The 16,679-nt window shown below is 43.0% G+C and overlaps 1 protein-coding gene and 1 non-coding gene across 11 annotated transcripts in view; one reads left to right on the forward strand and one right to left on the reverse strand.

The window, feature by feature from the left end:
• Positions 1–16,679, reverse strand: part of TSGA13 (testis specific 13) — a 235,058-nt gene that overhangs the window by 198,019 nt on the left and 20,360 nt on the right. The window lies entirely within an intron of this gene.
• Positions 944–1,081, forward strand: LOC114814856. Its single transcript, XR_003762652.1, has one exon. It is a non-coding gene; the product is annotated as a small nucleolar RNA SNORA7 (small nucleolar RNA).

A 16,679-nucleotide genomic window follows, 5' to 3' on the forward strand; every position in this document is an offset into this window, starting at 1 on the left:
GCTTCAAAACAGAGTATTTGCACTGGGTAAAATGATGGATGTGTTTGGGGGCGGGGATGCAGAGAGAATTTCAGTCACCCAAAATTTCTCTATTCTTAAAGGTTTTACAATATCCCTGCAAGAAAGAAGTTTGGGGCTGTAATCAAAGTGGAGCTCTTACGAGTGGATCATCCAGACAGGGAATAACCTCCACTTCTTTCTTTTTTTTCCTTTGAGGGTTTTAATTCATGACTTTTGGAGCTGTGGCTAACCTGATATGGTAATACTTGGTATTGTAACTGCCTTCCTGTTTTAAGAAATTTCCTGGGGAGAAGCCTAACTGGATACAATGAAATAGACATCCTGTACTACAACTCTTATCAATCTTCTTCAGTCTGCTCCTTCTACCCAACCCAACCCTTCCCAGCTCCTTCTTCCCTCCCACCTTCCTGCAGCCATCGCTCCTAAGGTAACCAAAATTAAAAGTGCCTTTTTTTAATATGGAAGGAAAGTGATTTGATTTGCTTGACTTTTTCCAAACTTTTCAATTCAGCCACCTTACATTCATGGCCTAACTCCTGCATCTACACATATTTATTCTTGTCTCCTGTAGAACTGAATTAACTTCTAAGGAGCAAGAGGGGCTGACTAGTTAAAAAAAAAAGTAAAAGGTGCCTATCATTAAAGGAGGAAATTTTAACACTTCATATATCTACAGTTAATTGTCTCAATGTGAAGGGGAAATATCTTAAATTTATGCACGGAGTTACAGCTAAAAGTAGCAGAAAATTAAGGGGAAAAATAGTGGGAGACATAAGATAATGGCCTAGTTTTGCAGTCATGGCAGCCATAACCTCAAAGGCCTATATCAAATGAATATTCAGAGAATTACAGTACATAATGCATCATGACAATTAAGGATAGCTAAAATCAATTATATTTATTGAGCACCTACTAAGTGCAGCACCTCTTGGGGTCGCACCTGGAGAATTTCCAGTCCCCTACCGGTCTCGACTACAGGAGGGAGAGTCGGGCAGAGGCATATCCATTCCATTCCTAGCTTGGGCAGTGACTAGCGAGTGGAAGGCAATCTGCTACAAGTCAAAACTCACCTGTGCTGGGCAGCAGTGGTGAGGGAGAGAGTCGAGGGAGGAGACTCATGTTTACTGCATGGAAGGAGGCAATGGTAAACCACTTCCATATTTTTACCAAGAAAACTCTATGGATACATTACCAGAATGACTGCGGATGGAGGTGGGGGGTTCTGGGAGAGAGGTGTCCGTGGTGTTGCTATGCTATGCTGTGCTAGAGAAGCAGCGTGGCTTAGTGGAAAGAGCCTGGGCTTTGGAGTCAGAGGTCATGCGTTCGAATCCCAGCTCTGCCACTTGTCAGCTGTGGGACTCTGGGCAAGTCACTTCACTTCTCAGTGCCTCAGTTGCCTCATCTGTAAAATGGGGATTAACTGTGAGCCTCACGTGGGACAACCTGATTCCCCTGTATCTCCCCCAGCACTTAGAACAGTGCTCTGCACATAGTAAGCGCTTAACAAATACCAACATTATTTATTATTATTATTATTATGGGTTGGACACAATTCAACAGCATAAGAGAACAACCACAACTAAGTGCAGAGCACTGTACTAAGCCCTTGGGGGAATACAATATAACAGAGTTGGAAGACCCATTCCCTCCCACAGGGAGCTTACAGTCTTGAGGAAATGATCTAATAAGGTGAGGGACGGAGACCCAGTCTAATCTGATTGTACTGTTATCTACTACAGCACCGTGCTTGGTGCTCAACAGTACTATGATTATTATTAATGCTACTTTCATTTCTTATTTGATTATTTAGACTCACATGAAGACCATTAGGAAGTCAGATTTTTATGGGTGTTCCAAGGATATTTTGGACCCTTAGCTGCTGGATTTAACTAGCCTAGTAGAAAACTCTCAGGAATGGGAAAGGACTTGGGTTTGAGTCCCAGCTCTGTCACATGTCTGCTATGTGACTCTGGATAAATCAATTCTCCATGCTTCAATTTACTCATCTCTAAAATGGGGATAAAATTCCCTGGTCTCCTTCCTCTTAGACTGTGGGGCAGAAACTGTGACCAACCTGATTATCTTGTAGCTACACCAGCACTTGGCACAGTGCTTAACCCACAGTAAGCACTTAATGTCATCATTATACTAATAAATATCAGCTTGTTTGGACTGAGAACAGTACTACGTGTTAGGGTGAATACAAAATGAGAAAAATTCAGAAAAAAATTCAGAATCAGGCCCTGACCTTCAAAATACCTCACAATACAGATGGAGGAGGAGGCTAGGGGCTGGGAAGACACAAAGAGAGTATGGACAATGGGAGCACTTAAGTACAGTAATCAGTAGTAGAGAGAGCAGAAAAGTATCAATCATTCAGTGGTATCTGAGTGCTCTTTCTGTCTGCAGAGCACTCTACTAAGCTCTTGGAAGAGCACAATGCAATTGAGTTGGTAGACCTGTTCCCTGCCTAAAAGGAGCTTATAATCTAGAAGGGGAGACAGACAGACAGACAGATAAACTATGAATATGTAAACAACTGGTTCATAAAGAAAGCAGTCCTCGGGATGAAGTTACCAATCTAGGTACAGTCTTTGGAACCAAATCAAAGAAGCTTTCCCAATGTTTAAATATTTCCAAAATATGGGAAATCCGAGGTCAGAATAGTAAGGGAACAAAAATGCCTATCTCAGTGAGGTACATGGGAGTGCCACCGCTAGCAGAAAGGACCGGCAGATCCAAAGAATGCACAATAATATCCAATCCCCCTGTTGTACAAGATAGAAAATAGCAACTGCTCTATTACTCAGTAGGCCAGCTCAACTATATTCCAGAGAAACTATTGTGGACTAATATTTTACAGAATACTTCTAAAGTTGTATCATGTCTTCAGTAGATATACTATAGAGCTAGGCAAAAAAGAAAATACATCTGAATGAATCCCACCAACTGCTTAACATTACTGTTCCCAGTTCATACAGAGAAGCAGAATCCCCTAGTGGATGGAGCACAAGCCTGGATTCTATTCCCAGCTCCGCTGCTTATATGGGGTAGATATAAGCTAGTCAGCTCGGACCAAGTCCATGTCCCACATGGGACTCACAGTCTCAATCCCCATTTTGCAGAGGAGGTAGCTGAGGCAAGTGAAGTGACTTTCCCAAGGTCACACAGCAGAGAGGTGGAGGAACTGGGATCAGAACCCAGGCCCTCTGAATCCCAGGCCCAGGCGTTTTTCCACTTGGCCATGCTGCTTTACCTCAGTAAATGCTACTGATTGACTACAAAACAATCCCGAAGCCATCGCCGTTTTATTTAGAAACAAAAACGACTAAAAAAAAGTAAATACTAGAGCTCTCTATTATTCTTAAGAACTTTAGTGTGCATTGATTGTTGTGGCTTTCAGACAGACTAAAACTAGTTTCATTTCAGTTTTGATTTATATATTTCCATTCTTCTCGGCCACAGCCTTCTCCAGAAAAACAAAATGAACATGGAATGACAACTCCCACAGGCTCTTTCATTCTGCCTTGAATCCTTTCTCCAAAATTCCTCCCCAAGGCCTCCCTCCATCTATCAAAAATAGATGTGCTTTTAAAGAAAAGACGAATATACACTGCACTGCCGTCAGAACACACAGACATTTCCTTCTATACTGAATCATTCAGAGTGTCTCTTGCTGATGAGGTACACGATGTACTTGGACTGACCATCCCCTCCCTAGAGCCCTCAGGGAAATCCTGCAATAAACACAACAAAGACAAATTGGGCGGCATCTCTCTCAAAGTGAAAATGGCTTCTACAGAAACCCTTCTTCCCCTATCATCTCTATTTTTACTGTCCATTTTACCTGGCTTCTGGAATTAGTCAAACAGCAATCTTAAACTTCCTTCTTGTAGAGTTAAGAATAATAGCGATGTCTACGTCAGTTTCCTTGGTGAACTGGGTTTTCCTTTTCCCCATTTACTTCAGAAACGACTGAGACACACAATAACATCTCTCTTGCCTGAATGGTGAGTGATGTGGCATAGAGAGACAGAGGGAATGGATAAAGAAAATCTCAGCTAATAAGGTGTCCAAAAAGCAAAACAAAAAAACCCCAATCCAGTGGCAATAATGATAATGATAATAATTGCGGTATTTGTTAAGTGCTTACTATGTGCCAGGCACTATACTAACAGCAGGGCTAGTGATTGGGTGATTGGGTTGGACACGGTCTCTTTCCCACATGGGGCTCACCATCTTAATCTCCATTTTACAGATGAAGTAACTGAGGCACAGAGAAGTGACTAGCCCAAGATCACACAGCAGACAAGTGGTGGAGCTGGGATTAGAACCCAGCTCCTTCTGATTCCCAGGCCCTTGCTCTATACACTGCGTCACACTGCTTCCCATAGGTCACGCTGCTTCCGATAATCATACCACCTCACTTTAGCCAACAGTTTTTCGCTTCCTCACCGCAGAAATTTATTCCAGATCGGCTAACAAATGGCAAAGTTGACTATTTAACCTTTCTTCCATTTCTGACTCATTCTATGATAGGGTTGTTAACAGCCACCAAAAGGCCAAGGAGAAGAGCCCAGAAAAAACCCACAAATTGGGAAATCGGTCCCTGAAGAACTAAGAGTTGTTCATGCTTCCACAACGACATTCTGGGATTCCAGGGATCAGCCACCTGTCGTGGGAAGGGTAGTTTAACTTGCATTCTTAGCTCCAGCTGTTTGTTCGATTCCAGGAAGATAAGCGGATGGGTTCACAATGCGAACTGCTGCCCTGTCAGCCTACTTTACACCTCCGTTACCACCTTGCCTTTTTCCAGCCCCCTCAATGACCTTTTAAACTCCAGAAGCCAGGGACCCTAATCTGAATAACCTCTCACTACCAGGGGGCAACACACTGGGGCCAGTATGTTGTTCATTCATTCCTTTTTCTCCCAGGTTTTAGGTCCTGCTGCAACAGCTGGCACTAGGGCCAAGATGATTCCTAACACATAGCCCTGCAAAGAAATAACTATATCCTCCTCTAATTAGACTTCTCTCTAGACTGTAAACTCATTGTGGGCAGGGATTGTTATGGGCAGGGAACAGATCTACCAACTCTGTTATACTGTACTCTTCCAAGTGCTTAATACGATGCTCTGCACACAGTCAGCACTCAATAAATACGATTGCCTGATGGGCTGGAATATGTCTACCAACTTTATTTTATTGTTTTCTCCCAAGAGGTCTTAGTTTACTGTTCTGCACACAGTCAGCTCTCAATAAAATTCCACTGACTGATCATTAACCTTAGGAGATATGAACTTTGCAACTCTCCCTATTTTCTGATAAAAAATGCGATATTCTGCTGCTTTGTACCCAAATTTAAAAATCCCTCCCTTTTATGCCATAAAGTTGAGGATGCTAGAGGGAGCATGAAGCCACCATTTGTTTAGGGAATGCCAACTCAAGCAGATGGGTCTTACACCACCTCAGAAGGCAAGCCAACCCTGATGCTACTGGACCACCAGGGAAGTGAATTCCATAGCCATGTGTTAAAACTGATTAAGGCTTCTTAAATTTGCTGGTAGCTGAAGAGTTGAACAAAAAGCATCAAAGTTTTAAAAAGTCACTTTAGTTTTCGGTATGTAACACCACGTCCTTTAGTATGGTGATCTACAATCTGGGAGAATTCAACAAGTACTTGAAGTTTGACTAACCACTCAAACATATGCCCATCTTCCCTAGATTCCCTCAATCTTAATAAAAAATTCTGACCAACATTTCCGCTACCTCAAGTTTTTAAAGTCTCGAGGCCTGCACAGGCTGGAATTAGGCAGTCCCTTCTTGCCTGTGGCATGGCCTAGTGATAAGAGCACTTGATTGGGATTCAAGAGACACAAGTTCTAATCCTGGTTCTGCCACTTAACTGCTATATAACTTGGGACAACTCACTTAACCTCTTTGTGCCTCATTTTTCTCATTTGTAAAATGGGGGTAAAATATTCATTCTTCCTCCCTCAGACTGTGAGCTCTGTAAAGGACAGGAACAACTTCTAATCCTATTGTTTTATACCTGCTTCAATATTGGGCAACTTAGTAAACTCTTAACAGCATTATTATCATTAACGGAGAGGGAAACCAAGAGGTAAGCGTAAACTTAACTGACGCAATGGCCACTGCCAAAAGTCCTTGTGTATAATGGGTGTGTATGGACTCCCATGTGTGTATTGTGGTGCTCTAGTCACCAAACTTGCCAGAATCCACAGTTCCCCCACACCTCAGGGAAACACAAGAAAAAGTTGGGAGACAGGAGGCTAGACAAGACATCAGTCAATGGTATTCACTGAGCAGTTACTATGTGCTGTACAGTGGAGAATAAGACTGTGAGTCTCATGAGGGACAGGGACTGAGTCCAACCTGATTAGTTTGGATCTAACCGAGCACTTAGTACTCTGCCTGTTACATAGTAAGTGTTTAACAAATACCACAAGAATAATAATTTTAAAAATAGACTAGAGAACAGGTGGAAAGTTACAGTCTGGTGCACGGGAGAAGGAAAGTACCTGAAAACTCCCACAGGGGACCCACGCAGGTGCCATCTAGGGCTCCCCTCCATGGCCGAGGCCTGGCCCGAGTTACCTCTTGGATTCCTAGTCTGTGAGTTAGATCTGACCAAGGCTCTCTGTCAGGCTCAGGATCGTGCACGGCTCTACAACGTCCCCTGGATACGGTCCCCACACCCCAAATCCCAAACCTGCCTTCAGCCAATGACATATGTTTGCACCTGCCTAAAGCTCCCAAATGTATTCATGCCCCCAAGAACTGCCCTGGAATTCAAACAATTTTTTCCCCAACTACCTCATCCTCAAATGCTCTTCCATCCAACCCTAACATCCCATATTGGATACATTTTCCATCAATCACAAAAATGTGTTCACCTCTAAAATGCACCCATCCCTTGATGCTGGAACATTTCAATCAATCGTATTTATTGATCACTTACTGTGTGCAGAGTACTGTACTAAGCACTTGGGATGGTACAATATAACAGGATAACGGGCAGTTTAAAGGGGGTAAAAGACATTAATATAAATAAATGAATTACAGATATGTACGTAACTGCTGTGGGGTTGAAGGAGGGGATGAATAAAGGGAGCAAGTCAGGGTGACACGGAAGGGAGTGGAAGAAAAAGAAAAGAGGGCTTAGTCAGAGAAGGCTTCTTGTAGGAGATGTGCCTTTAATAAGGCTTTAAAGGTGAGAAGAGTAATTGTCTATCACATAGAAAGAAGGAGGGTGTTTCAGGCCAGAGGAAGGAGGTGGGCAAGAGGTCAGCAGCAAGATGGAGGAGACTGAAGTACAGTGAGAAGGATGGCATTAGAGAAGCCAAATGTGTGCGCTGGGTTGTAGTAGGAGAGCCGTGAGGTGAGGTAGGAGGGAGCAAGGTGACTGAGTGCTTCAAAGCCCACAGGAAGGAGTTTCTGTTTGATGCAGAGGTGGATGGGTGACCACTGGAGGTTCTTGAGAAGTGGGGAGACATGGACTGAAAAGTTTTGTAGAAAAATGAGCCAGGAGGCAGTGAGATCAGCAAAGTGGCTGATAAAGTAATCAAAGCGGGATAGGATAAGTGCTCAGATTAAAGCAGTCGCAGTCTGGATGGAGAGGAAAGGGTGGATTTTAGCAATGTTGTGAAGGTTGAACTGACAGGATCTAGTGATGGACTGAATGAGAGAGGGGGGTCAAGGATAATAACGAGGTTACGGACTTGTGAGACAGGAAGGATGGTGGCACTGTCTATGGGAAAGTAAAGGAAAGGGCAGGGTTTGGGTGGGAAGATAAGGACTTCTGGTTTTGACATGTTAAATTTGAGGCGACAGCAGGACATCCAAGTAGATATGTCTTGAAGGCAGGAGGAGATGCTAAACTGCAGAGAGGGAGAGAGATCAGGCCTGGAGATGTAGATTTGAGAATCATCTGCATAGCTGGTAGCTGAGTGGGTAAAGATGGAGAATAGATGGGACCCAGAAGTGAATCTTGCGGGACCCCCACAATTAGGGGGTGGGAGGCAGAGGAGGAGTCCTCAAAACAGACTGAGAAAGAGTGCCTAGAGAGAGAGGAGGAGAACCAGGAGAGGACAGTGTCAGTAAAGACAAGGCTGGCTAATGTTTCCAGGAGAAGGGGGTGGTCAATAGTGTCGAAGGCAGCTGAGAGATTGAAGAGGATTAGAATGGAGTGAAGGCCACTGGATTTGGCGAGGAGATCATTTGTGACCTTTGAGAGGGTGGTTTCTGTGCAGTAAAGGGGACAGAAGCCAGATTGGAAGGGGTCAAGGAGAGAACTGGAGGAGAAGAACTTGAGACAGCGGGTATAGGCAACTCGCTCCAGGAGTTTGGAGAGGAATGGTAGGCAGGAAATAGGTTGATAAGTGGAGGGAGCTCTGAGGTCAAGGGAGGGTTTTTTAGTATAGGGGAGGAATGAGCATGTTTGAAAGAAGTGGGGAAGAAGCCATTGGAGAGCGAACAGTTGAAGATGGCGATTAGGGAAGGAAGAAGGGAGGGGGCAAGTGTTTTGATACGGTGCCAAGGGATGGGGTCTAGAGAAGGAGCGTTCAGTCTAGAGGAGGAGCTTGCAATCTAGAGGATGGTCTGTCCTGCCTCTGACAAGGGGCAGAAGATCTGGGGTAAGAGCTGATTAGCTAGGATCTAATCCAGTGCTTAGTAGAGTGCCTATTTTTTAAAATACCATTAAAAGAAAGTGACTGCTGGCAATGTTGCCAGGTGATAGTCAGCTTTAAGAGAAAAAGCGTGGCCTACTGGATAGAGCTCGGGCCTTGGAGTCAGAGGACCTGGGTTCTAATTCCACTTTATCACTTGTCTGCTGTGTCTCCTTGGGCAAGTCACTTAACTTCTTTGTGCCTCAGTTACCTCTTCTGCAGAATTCAATACATGTTCTCCCTCCTATTTAGGCTCTGAGCTCCATCTGAGACCTGACTGTCTTGCATTAAGTATAGCGCTAGGTACAGAGTAAATGCTTAAATACCAGTCAGACAGTCAGTCAATCGTATTTATTGAGCATTTACTGTGTACAGAGCACGGTACTAGGTGCTTGGGAAAGTACAATTCAACAATAAACAGACACATTCCCTGCTCACAACGAACTTCCAGTCTAGCACAATTATTATAATCATTATACTTAATAATAATAATTCCAGGGGTAATCTGAGGGAGGGCATCACTTTCCTTGCATCTGTAAATAAATAGGCTAATGCCTGGCTGATCATCCTTCCCACATACAGGGGAAATGTTGCTTCTCAGAGCACGTCCACCTCCCTTCGCCTGCCTGAGGCCCTTCACGTTCCTGGTCAGTACAGGCCGTCCCTCTCTCCCAACTCACGAAAGCTTGTGGCTCCTGCTCTCTCTGAAGCTGTGGTTTCCCTACTCTCACACTACTATTACTCAAGGAATCACAGTTAATCCTGCCCTTGCATTCCTTCTGCCTGCCTCTCACATGAACGCAGCTCATCCTTCAGCAGTTGTTCGAGTGTAGAAGCTGAGAGGAGCCAGCAGAGCTGAATGGCCATTTCCCCCGGCCTCCACTAATCCTGTGTGCAGAACACTGTACTAAGCAAGAGGGATAAACGGACACATATGACAATAAACGGACACATTCCCTGCCCACAATGAGCTTATGGTCTAGAGGAGGGGAGACAGACAATACAAATAAACAAGTTACAGATATGACAACAAATACTGTGGGGCTAGGAGGAGGTAAGAACAAAGGGGGCAAATCAGGGCAATGTAGAAGGGAGTGGGAGAAGAGGAAAATAGGGGCTTAGCCCGGAAAGGCCTACTTGGAGGAGATGTGCCGTCAATTACGCGTTGAAAGGCGGGAAAGTAATTGTCTGTCGGATTTGAGGAGGGAGGGTGTTGCAGGCCAGAGGCAGGATGTGGGCGAGGGGTCGGCAGCGAGATAGGCGAGATGGAGGCACAGTGAGAAGGTTAGCATTAGAGGAGCGAACTGTGCGGGCTGGTTTGTAGAAGGAGAGTACTGAGGTGAGTTAGGAGCGGGCAAGGTGGTAGAGTGCTTTAACGCCAATGGTGAGAAGTTTTTGTTTGAAGCGGAGGTAGATGGGCAACCACTGGAGTTTTTTGAGGAGCGGGGAGACATGTCCTCTAAATCAGGGCCCAGAGAACCTATTGGGAAGCCCTCCAGAGGGGATATGGCCACTTCTAGGTTCCGTTCTGTGACAGAGTGCTTACTACAATGCTCTACACTCAGCAGGCGTTCAAAAAGCACTGGCTGAATGGGTTTTCAGGCACGTCTGAACTCTTTTGGTCACCAGTCCCTCGCCTACTGGTCTTCCAAAAGATGAAAGAGAGCTATTTAGGAATCTCTTTTATGAGCTGCTGTCCCAGGGAAAATGCACTAAATCTAAATTTAAAATCAAGACCACTGACCCGTCTACCCTATTGTGATTTAATCTAAAAGGGACTGTAAATTTAAAACTAACTGTGGGACTTGAAAATGCATCTGGTTATAGCGAAAAAGCAGAATAAAAACATCAACAAAATTGGAAACAGATGGCAGAATAAAAATTAAATCATCCCATTACCTCATTTATTATAATTTTATGGGTATAAAAACAGAGAGGGTGCAAACTTCCATTGTTGGATAAAATTATTTTGAGATGTTAAAGAGCTAAACTGATTGCAAAATCTTCTGCCTAAAAATTGCCAGCAGACTACTGTAAAGTGAAGAATTCACCAGTGGGTGCAAGAGTACCCATAAATGGAAGTAAACGTAAATGTAAATTTATAAGCTTTTCCATTTTATTTTAAGGAAAAAAGCAAGTGCTAACTTGGTAAAACAATCTTCCAGCTTTATAAATCAATAGAAGGTGTTATGTTCTTTAGTGTGCTCACAGTTTACTGAACATTACTGGCGATGAAATCTCAACAAAAATGCCTGGAGGGAATAACAGAAAAACTTACATTCTGATAAAAAAAAATCCAAAGGAAAAGTAATAATCTACTTGGTACGACAGGGAAGATGAACTATTCAGTGAGGAACACAAGACTAGGAACCTAAAGAAAAAGAGAAATTTAAAAACTGGCTTTTCCCTTAACTCCATTTGTATGGGAAGTTGGTCACTTGAGATTCTCCTGAAGATACCTCTTTAGGCAACCAGCACAGGTCACAGACTTAAATACCTGCAATGCCTGGAAGAGTGCAACATCCAAGAATTATACTGGGGGGACTGTCCACAGTGAGGAAGGCACAGGGGCTAAAAGTATTTTCTGCTTAAATCCCATCCAGACAATGGAGATTCTTTCAGGTAGGGGATTTTCAGTTGTAAAATGCTTTCAGATGTGCAGCATCAAAAACCAAGAAAAAAGCAGTCTGTCCTAGTGGAAAGAGCAAGGGCCTGGGAGTCAGAGGACCTGAGTTCTAATCCCAGCCCTGCCACATGTCTGCTGTATGACCCTGGATAAATCAGTTAATTACCTGTGCCTCATCTGTAAAATGGAGATTAAGGCTATGAGACACACATGGGACATGGACTGTGTCCAACCTGATTATCTTGTATTTACTCCAGCACTTACAACAGTGCCTGGCACATGGTAAGTGCTTCAGAAATGGAAGGAAGGAAGGAAGGAAGGAAGGAAGGAAGGAAGGAAGGAAGGAAGGAAGGAAGGAAGGAAGGAAGGAAGGAAGGAAGGAAGGAAGGAAGGAAGGAAGGAATGAAAGGAAGGATGGATGGAAGTATGGATTGATTGCTTGGAAGGAAGGAAGGAAGGAAGGAAGGAAGGGAGGGAGGGAGGAAGAAAGAAAGGAAAGAATGAAGGCAATGAGGGAAGGGAGGAAGGGAGGGAGGGAAGAAGGGAGGAAGGGAGGGAGAGAGGGAGAGAGGGAGAGAGAGAGGGAGGGAGGAAGAAAGGGAGGGAGGGAGGAAGGGAGGAAGGGAGGGAGGGAGGGAAGAAGGGAGGGAGGGAGAAAGGGAGAGAGGGAGAGAGGGAGAGAGGAAGGAAGGAAGGAAGGAAGGAAGGAAGGAAGGAAGGAAGGAAGGAAGGAAGGCAGGAAGGCAGGAAGGTAGGAAGGCAGGAAGGCAATGAGGGAAGGAATCAGGAAAGAGGATTCGTAGGCTGGGCGGATAACATGGGGGCCTTAGGGACCTCAGGCTAAGAGGGCCCCACAAAAGTAAATCCATAATTATATAAACAAAAACATTTATATAAAACACATTTGAACTAAAACTATGATCTACTTATTTTAAGATTGAAATGTGACCACAGAATGGCTTTACGTTAATTGAAAGGTAAGTTTAGCACAGAGTTAATAGCCTCAATGCCAGAATTGAGACGACTCTGAAAATTAGGAAATAAAATATATAAAAAGGCCCCCAAAATCTAATAGCCCTGAGTCCACAAAAGAGCGGCAGGAACACCTTTTTGAATTATTTTCCGTATCTCAAGTCTCTCTCAGGCAACAGAAGGCGAGCCTCTTTGGGGTAAATACAACCCCTAGAAGCTCTGTAGCTGTGACGGCAAAGAGTTGTTTCTGCTTTAACTTTCCACTTCTAGAGAAGGGAGCAGCACCTATCCAGAGCACGCAATGTGAGAATTAATGGCTTTGAGATGCCAGGCCAATAGAATGGTATAAGTGCCAAGGCGTTGTTATAATACTACCTTGCTCATGAGTTCGAATCCCAGCTCTGCCACTTGTCGGCTGTGTGACTGTGGGCAAGTCACTTAACTTCTCTGTGCCTCAGTTCCCTCATCTGTAAAATGGGGATTAAGACTGTGAGCCCCACGTGGGACAACCTGATTCCCCTGTGTCTATCCCAGCGCTTAGAACAGTGCTCGGCACATAGTAAGCGCTTAACAAATACCAACATTATTATTCTTATTAATACTATGGACTGTTTTGGCTGCTCAGAGGCTTCTACTTAATTGGAAAACACATTCAGAACATAAAAAGAGCTATCCTCAGGCCAAATTCATTTGGACTCCAAAATTATGGAAAATGTGAATGTTGTGCATTTTTTAAATACCGTACTTGTTTTGGCAGTGGGGACTATGTGAGCTTTATTTCGAAAATATTGCCACGGAGTCTGGAACATATCGTTTTTTCTAGAATTACCTTGGGACTTTGCAACTGGAATACACTGAAGGGAAGCACAATTCACGTTGTATTTGTGGTCTTTGTGGCCTCCTAGTGTTGGTTGGGCAAAATTACAGCTCCCATTTATTTGGACCTCTAAAATCCTCTAATAAAACCACCGATATCCTTTTTGATGCCACACACCTCTTTCGTTTCTGCACATAGTTGAGAGCAAAGTACGCCCCTCCCAATATAAAAATCTGAAAATCTAAGCCGACGGATGCAACTTTCAGGCTGCCAAGTGAGGTAACTTTAAAATGGGGAGCTTCCAAACTTGCTGTTTACTCCCTACCTCACATTAACAAAGTGGAAAGTTATAAAAAAAAATCATTTAGAGTTTCACAAATTTTTCTTTTCACTTTATATTACATGGAAAGGGAAGTTAAGCTACTCTTCTGCATCTGCCGCTTTGCTGGTCGTTGGCATTTTCTGGTTGGCCTGGGAAGTGGGGGAGAAGGCTTGGTGGAGGGAGGGGCCCGTAAGCAAATAAGGGACAAGAAACATTTTAATCATGCAGTGACACTTCCCTCAAACACGTGGGGCCGGGTGGCCGAGAACTCCTAGAAAACAAGCACCAGAGAAGCAGTGTGAATAGAGCACGGGGCTGGGAGTCAGAAGGACCTGGGTTCTACTCTCAGCTCTATTACTTTCTTGCTGTGTGATCTTGGTCAAATTACTTCATTTCTCTGTGCCTCAATTACCTCATATGTAAAATGAGGATTAAGACTGTGAGCCCTATGTGGGACACAAACTGTATCTACCCCAACACATGCTGCAGTGCCAGGCACGAAGTAGAAGCGCTTAACAAATACTATTAAAAAAAACACCCAGCACAACAAAAGACTAGTTTGGCACACAGCAACAGGGGAAGGAAAGGTTCTTTTAACTAAATGGTTTGGAAAGACGGCGACAGCATAGGTTTCAACTCCACAGGACCTGTGGGGACTGGTGTCCACTTGCCTACTTGAGCTGGATTTTCAGGCTCGCTCATCCCAAGTCTTTGACGAGTCCTGAGAGTTTCTAAGCAGATCCAAAATGGTGGCCTTCAGCCTTGTTCAATCTTTGAAGACTTCAGTCCCTCCCAGTCCCCATCACCCCTAAAATCTCCCCAACACACTTTTATGTCCCCACACATCAAATGAGCAGATGGCCCCTAAGAGTGATAGAAAATAGCACATAGCAAAAGAGAGGGAAGACACTGAGAACACCCAATGCAACAGCACAAAAAGGCTGACTTTTACAGGGTCCTAGTGTAAAATGGAATTGAGGTTTGAGATCAGCCTCTTTGGTACCACTGACACACATGGTTAAAAATGTGTGTAACATCAGTAACATTATCTTTAAACAGGGAGGACTGGTCAGGAGTGGATGAATGTGGCAGAGTTTTACAATTAAAAACAGCAATTTATTCCAAATAATAGGCTTTTATAAAAAGTTATGGATAATTTGTAAAATATGAACATTTGTAAAAACTTGGCTATTAGATTTTCGGGTTCCCAAAAGAATTTACAGTCCTATTCTTAACTAAAATGAAAGATTTTGAGAATGAGCAAGTACCTTCAGTCAGTCAATAGTAGCATCTATCAGTCAATAATATTTATCAAACACTTACTCTGCCAGAATACTATACTAAACACTTAGCCAGGTAATTTTTAAGGCATTAAGATACCCGTCTACCTAAAAGTAAGGGGAAGCTGAGTTCCCTATAATCCAAGGGACAGTCAGCCAAAATCCTTATCATATGTTTCATGCTGGAATGGAACATAAGGTGCAGCACTCCCCTGTTTGTATAAAGAAAACACTGCCGTCACTGAAAGTGGTTCTTAAGAGGATATTAATATTGGCTCACCTCTAAAGTCAACAGGACTTCCAATCCCAACACCTACGATATGGCCAGGATAAACATATACTTCTTTTGAAGTAGAATGACCTCAAACCCCAGGTGGTGGTCAATTCATGGAAAAGTAATTCACAGTACTCAAAAAATCGACTGCTTTTCTGCCTTGAAGCTCTTGATTTTTAAATAAAACCCACATTTGGCGTAAATGAAAATATTTTTGGTCCTGTTACAGTTCTTTTACTGGTTTACCATCAGAATTTACCAAACTAAAATTTATTATTAATTCTGGTCTTCACATTTTGAATGTAGAGTGCAATTTTACTTCCTTAACTCTTCCCTTGAATTCTTTTAACTTTCTGATAATAAAACCATTTATGGAACCTCTTTTTCATGAAGTCACTCTAAAACCCCTTGAACCTAAAGATATTTTTCTGCTTCCACAACTTTCTGGGGTACTATTCCATATATGCTTACTATCTATTGTTTGAAATATCGAATATACTAAGCAGGGATACATTTGTTATCTTTTAAATACTAAATAATATTTTTGAGACATGGTCTATATTTTGCTTACTCAAAGACAGGCAATGTTTACTCAACAACAAACAACTAAAACAGAATTATGGAGCTTCATTTATCAAGGTCATCTATTTCTAGCACTAACAATTACTTGCCACTAGGTGGCAGTGTACTGGAGAGAACAAAAATTTCAATGCAATTCGGTTCAGGATGAAGGTAAAAATTGTGAAATCTGTCTAGAAATTGTTTTGAAAAAACCAGACGTAGTTAAATCCGTAATCTGTTTCAACATTCTGCGATACAAAAAGATAGTTCAAGACTAGTAATGCTAGAATAGCCATACTGAGCTACAAGGAATTCATTTCGTTCACTGAAATACTACTTATCAAAGGACATCAAGGGGTCTTCTTTCATTCAATAGTATTTATTGAGCGCTTACTGTACTAAGCGCTTGGAATGTATCAAATCAGTACAGATAGGGACAGTCCTGCCCTTGACGGGCTTACAGTCTTGCTCTCTGCCCATCTTGGACATTAGAGAACAAATCCCTGAAGGACGCCCAAATCTGACAGGATACCCTCAAGGAGATTCCCACACAGGCTCGAGTCAGGCCACTAGGTCCTCTAGCTAGTAAGAAGGAGACCCAGCTGAAGTAAACCCTCCTCGGGGATAGGAAGTGCTAGCACTTTGGTGTTGGAATGTTATCAATGGGTAATCATGAATAGAAGTCTTCTGCTAAAAATTGAAAAAAAATCGATGGAGCTAGAATTAATCCTCAAATGTACTAACATAACCTTTATTCGGACCTTCTGACCCTTTATATGTATGCCTCAGAAGAGAAAATGTGTCCAAAGAAAATTAGGCATGATAAGGGTTATTCTCACAGGCTTGAGCCACTTGGTTCTGATCCCCTGCCAGTGTTAGCTTAAAGCGTTTCCACAGAGGAAGATGACACAGAAGTTGGGCCTGGCCTTTATTTAAATGAGAAATAAAAATAAAATAAAAAAATAAAATAAAAAGGTTGCCTTTGATACTTATTTTTGAAAGCCAACTGTTCAGCCGAAAGCTGTCCTTTTGATGCAATATTAAAACAATTTTATTCAAGGATGATTTTCTTTTTTTAATGCTGATTTCACCCTTCCCGAAACATGTGATAAGTACA

Source organism: Ornithorhynchus anatinus, chromosome 10 (assembly GCF_004115215.2).
Source record: "Ornithorhynchus anatinus isolate Pmale09 chromosome 10, mOrnAna1.pri.v4, whole genome shotgun sequence".
Classification (NCBI taxonomy): Eukaryota; Metazoa; Chordata; class Mammalia; order Monotremata; family Ornithorhynchidae; genus Ornithorhynchus; species Ornithorhynchus anatinus.